Source organism: Plecotus auritus (assembly GCF_963455305.1).
Source record: "Plecotus auritus genome assembly, chromosome: 15".
Lineage (NCBI taxonomy): Eukaryota > Metazoa > Chordata > Mammalia > Chiroptera > Vespertilionidae > Plecotus > Plecotus auritus.
The window spans coordinates 17,356,644-17,362,710 of record NC_137781.1 but is presented as its reverse complement, the minus strand read 5'-3'; positions in this window follow the sequence as shown (position 1 = coordinate 17,362,710).

Below are 6,067 nucleotides of genomic sequence, written 5' to 3'. Positions count from 1 at the left end.
CTGGTTTATGATATTTCAGTAAAGGTGGTTTTTCTGTTGTACCTTTAATTGTGTTGGTTCTATTCACTGCCTGCCATGATTTGAAAGCACTATTGTGATCTGTCAGTATGTAAATGTGAACAGATATTGTGGGGACGTCAAACCTTCAGTGCTTCGGAAGGGAGAGAATGATGGCAGAAAATCAGTCTTTGTCCACAACCTGCTTATTTTGCATTGCTGCCCAAGGCCTTGTAAGAAAGACTGCATGACTTTGTAGTTTTAATTTACACCCCAGTACCTTGGTTATTGGTGAGGTCAGTGGTCACCCAGAAGAGGAGGATTTTGCTGTCCTTCTGTTCACAATAGGAATTATGTTCTGTTCACAGTATGTGTTACATATGTATCAGCAATGTTTAGGGGAACTCCTCCCCACGGACTGCAAAGGAGACATGTGTCATGAAGTACGAAATTTCATTGTCTTGTGACACTTGTTTTAAGACTCTGAGGTTAAACTACTATTGAGACAGAAACACTATATTCAGAGCGATGGGAAAAACTGAAGTAAATTAGATTGAAAATGTCTGCTTTGAACATAAATCCAAAAATATTCCTGGGCCTATGGGTTGTGTCCTTTGTTTACAGACATTCTCAGCACCTCCAAAACTTTTCCTGTAGCTGAAGTCATTGGCAGAGAAAATAATTTAATTGTTTTGAGGATTCCCCTGGTTTCTATAAGGTGTTCTCCGCAAGGTCATTTCTCAAAATGTAAGAGCTCAATGCTGGAGGAAGGATAATCCTGTAATCAGTCCTAGGATGTGTCTTTTGTAACCGGTAACTATTCCTGTTGATTCCATGGCAGTAGTCTTCCCTGCTTGCCACTATTTTTTGACATTGAGGCAAAGCTGTTCCTCTCAGGAAAGGAGCACTGACATGCAAGAAAGCGCACTTTTCTAATGTGTGTTATTTTGTCAGCCTTGACCTAGAGATAAAGCTGTGAAACCACCACAGGTGAAATCTTATCTGTCACTGTCTTGAAGGAGTGGCAAAAGTAGACTTTCAGTTGTGACTACACAAACCGCACCGCTTATGCTTTAAAAATATTATTAAAAATGCCTTTATTATATTTATTTATTTACTTATTTATTTATTGGGAAAGAGGAGGGAAGGTGGAGAGAGAGAGAGAGAGAGATACATACATGAGCTCCCTCCTGCACTACACTTACTGGTGACCCAGGAGGAACTGTGTACTGACCTGGAATTGAACCAGGATATTTCAGTGCACTTGATGACACCCACCCAGCTGAGGTAACCGGTGAAAGCAGAGTTTATTCTGATATTTTTACGTATTAATTATTTTTCATACCAACAAATGTACTCCTACATTTCCTACAATCTACATTTTCCTCCTGGCCTTTTATAATCTCTCTGACTTTCCCAGTCTTCCATGCAATCATTCATTTTTCATCCTTTACATTAGGTTAGTTCATATATTTCATAACTTTATAGGCACTATAAGGTGTGTACTTTTTAATAAATACTGGTTTCCTTTTTGCTACAGATATTTTGAGATCCAATACAAATGCTTATGTGAATATCGAATTTGTTTCATTGCTGAGTAGTATTGTATTCTATGGATAACAACTTTATCTGTTGATCTTCTATAAAATTGCTTATTTCCAGGTTTCGGGTATTATAAATAAATCTGTACCCGGGCCGGGCACCACGCCTGCTCATCCCGGCCCCGCTGCGCCTGCATCTGCAGCTGCGAGGTAGAATGCTGCTGTGGAGGCGGGAGAGGCTGGCACTGCTGCAGCTGGGCTGGTCAGCTGTGAGCCCAGCATCTGGAGCTCCTCAGTCAGTCAGCTGAGTGATGATCCTGCTGTGTGCGCGCACTGACCACCAGGGGGCAGCTCCTGTGTTGAGCATCTCCCCACTGGTGGTCAGTGCACATCATAGCAAATGGTCAAAAGGTCATTCAGTTGTTTGGTCCCTTAGGAATATATATATTAGTGGCCTGGTGCACAAAAATTGTGCCCATTAAAAGGGGATTAATTAGAGGAAATATTTTAATATTACTATTTGCCTTTCCTCTATAATAGATATGTCAGATATGAAAGAAAATTAGTAAAATGTGTATGAAAATCTTCCTCCTGTCAAAGTCTGGGGCGCACCATGGGACCCAGAGTCAAGTCCCCGCCCACCCACATGCACCTCAAAATCCCATGAGACCCAGACAACCACCCCCACCCCCTTTGGGCTAGATCCAGACCTGGCCGGTCCCAACCTTGTCAAGCCCTGCCAGGCAGGGGGCACAGCCTCAGGTCCCCTGGCCTGGCACCAGGGCGGGGGGTATGTCCTGAGGTCCCCTGTCAAGCCGCGCCAGGTGGGAGGCATGGCCTCAGATCCCCTGGCCCAGTGCCATGGCAGGGGGTTCCAGCCTGAGGCCCCCCGTGAAGCCCCATTGGGCAGGGCGTGTGGTCTGAGGTCCCCCGTCAAGCCCTGCTGGGTGGGGGGCACGGCCTAAGGTACCCCAGGCTGGCTCCAAGGCGGGGGATGCAGCCTGAGGTCCCCTGACCTGGTTCCGGGTTAGGGGCATGGCCTCAGGTCCCCTGGAAAGCCCTGCTGGGTGGGGGGCACAGGTGAAGTCCCCAGTCAAGCCCCATGATGGTAGTGGGGGGCAGCCTCAGGTCCCTGCTGATTGCTCATTAAGACTCATTACGGGAACTTGGCCTCTGTTGTGGGTGCAGCCATCTTTGTTACAGAAACCCCTGCCTCCGCTGTGGGAGCCACCATCTTTGTGGCAGAGTCAATTTGCATATTCCCTCTTTATTATATAGGATAGATAGTCTGCTGTAGGGGCCCTGTGCAGAGTACGCTGGAGGTTCAAGGCCAACTTGCCATGCCCATGCATACAGGAAAGGACACAGCAGTATTACAATGGTAAGTCCTCTTATGCCCTATGTATGTGCGGGCACAATCACTCAGCATTAGCACTGTACAGAGCACCCTTATCTGACCTGTTTGTGTTAATTCAGCTCAAGCACCACTCATTGGCATGAGGCTTCTTTGTTTTGAGTGTGTGAATAAGGTGCCACTGACCAGCCAGGTTAACATGGACATGATAAGATATTGCAGTAACACCATTATATTTTATTTCCAACTTATTAATAAGTAGGTACAAACATGCTCAAGAACTTTCATAGTAAAATAATTGGGAAGTGTCAAGTTTTAATCATTTTTTAAACTTTGATGTAAGTATAATTAATTTAGAACATACATTCAAAAATACACTGAGTGGCCAGATTATTATGATCTCTGAACGCATAATAATCTGGCCACTCAGAGTGTGTATGTGTGTGTCTGTGTGTGTGTGTGTGTGTGTGTGTGTGTGTGTGTGTGTGTGTGTGTATTAGAGGCCTGGTTCATGTATGGGTGGTGTCCAGCCAGCCTGGCCAGGGGGCGGGGACATGGGCGGTTGGCCAGCATGCCTGCTGGTCGAACTCCTGTTTGAGGGGACAATTTGCATATTAGCCTTTTATTATATAGGCTATACACTGAGTGGCCAGATTATTATGCGTTCAGAGATCATCATCATCTGGCCACTCAGTGTGTATTTTTATTGATTTCTGAGAGGAAGGGAGAAGTGAGGGATAGAAACATCAATGATGAGAATCACTGATAGGCTGCCTCCTGCATGCCTCATAATGGGGATCCAGCCCACCACCTGACCATGTCCTGTTTGGGAATGCAACTGTGACCTCCAGGTTCATAAGTCAATGCTCAACCTTTGAACCACAACAGTCAGGCTCTCCTAAGCTTTTAAGGGATCCCGCTCGACCTGCAACCGAGGCAGCAATGAGCAGCGACAGCTCATCCCGGGCTAACCCCCTGAACCTGAGCTCAAGGCCTTCTTTTCTCTGATTCTCGAGTGAGCTCACAGTAGTGTTTCTAGAGAGCCCAAGGAGGCCCACCTAGTCTCTCTGCTGTTCCTTGTTCTATGCTAAGCCCTCGATGTTTTTCATTATCCCCATCTTTAATAAATGTTCCCTCAAAATCTCTGAACTCCTGTTGTGATATCTTCTGCGTGAAGTCAAGAACTCAAACACTATAGGCCAAGCTGAGGCAGACCGGCTCCAGGCACGCTCCTGTTCCCTAGAGTATGCCTGGTACATCCTGTGTAAAGACAGAACAAGGCATGACTCAGTTTACAAGACTTGGAGGAAAACGTGATGGCCCACAATCACTTCGTTGTTGTTGAGTCAAATCAGTCTTAACACTGTTCATTTTCTAAATGTCTTTATTGACTTTTTAGAGGAAAAGGGAGAGGAAGAAACATCAATGATGGGAGATAATCATTGACCAGCTGCTTCCAGCATTCCCCCCACTGGGATGGAGCCCCCAACCTGGGCATGTGCCTTGATCTGGAATCGAACCAGCGATATGTTGGTTGATGGGTACACGCCCAAACCCTGAGCCCCACCGGTTGTACACACTATTACTTTTTATTGGTGACTCTATTATAATGTTCCCAATTTCCACCCTTTCATCCCCCTCCCCTGCCCCACTGCTTCTAGTCCCTCACTACATTGTCTTAGTCCAAGGCCTATGCATATATGTGTATACTTTGCTTAAAAATTTTTTGTTGTTTTTAGAGAGTGGAAGGATGAGGGAGAGATAACAAAAATCAATGATGAGAGAGAATTGCTGATTGATTGCCTCATGCATGACTCCACCCACACACTAGAAATTGAGCCTGCAACCCATCTATGTGCCCTGAGCAGGAAAAGAACCAGTATCACATGACCTCATCATTTGTGGAATATAATGAACAGCATTAATTGATGAACAAATGTAGATTCAGAGACACAGAAGCATCGAACACACTGTCAAACTTTAGAGGGAATTTAAGGGAGGGAGTGGAGGCAAGTGTTCAACCAAAGGACTTACATGCACTCATATAAGCATAACCAATGTACACAGACACAATGGGGGGTAAGGGCATATGCTGAAGTGTGGGGGTGGCTGGTCAGAGCTCAATGGGGGAAAAAGGAGTTATATGTAAAACTATATGTAATGCTTTAAACAATAAATAATTTAAAAATAATAAGAATAAAATAAAAAGACCCATGACCTGGTTTTTAGGTCGAGGCTCAACCACTGAGCGACACCAGGTGGGCTCATTATTTTAAAATTTACAAAAATACATATATTTTTTATTGATAGTTTTATCGGATGTCTCCCATGTCCCCCTCTGTATATATTCTTGGGTGGATCTCTTGCATTCCTCCCACCTCCTTCCCCTCAGAGATCTGTTCATCGGCTCCTGTTAGCCAGGCCTCTGGTCCCATCTAGTCCCGCCCCAGGCCTCACTCTCTGTGCCACACACCTTCATTCCCATGGACTGGGATGCTAGTACTGTCCTGGGCGGTGAGAAAACTACATTACCCAGAAGGAACTGCACTCACATGGGCGGAGCTAAAGGGCAATTTGGTGTCTGCGCATCCGGTTAGGGCGGGACTTCCTGCTTCCTCCTCGCGGTGGACATTTTAACCTCTTAGGTCTGTTCACAGAGTCACAGGCTTCAGGGCGCTGGTCGGGAGCAGGAGGAGGCCTGGGGGGCAGCTGCCTGCGGTGCGGGGTGTGTCTGAGGCTCCTGGAGCCCCAACAGACCGAGATCGGGTCTCCGTGCCTCCCGGACTCCTCTCTGCTCACAGCGTTCCCGCAGCCTGACCCCACTTCACCCTCCAGCCTGGGGACCCGCGCCTCTCAGGTCCTGCCGCCCAGGTCCCAGCGTTCAGAATGGTGAGTCCCTCGTGGGTGACACATGGGTGATGGGGGAAGAGGGTGGAAGGCTGCAGTGCCACCTTGTAAGGACGTGATGGTGCGACTGAGCTGGGAGGATTCGGAAACCCGGGCCTGTTTGGGTCTAAAGGCAACAAAGATGAGGTGTGGTTTTGCACGAGGAGTTTTACTTTCACTCTCAGGACAGTGGGTTGTGAAAGAAAGAGGGACATTCTCTGGGGTAAGGGTCTAACTTTTCCTAACATTGCTCAGAGGAAGAACAGACTAGAAGACAGAGGACAGCAGC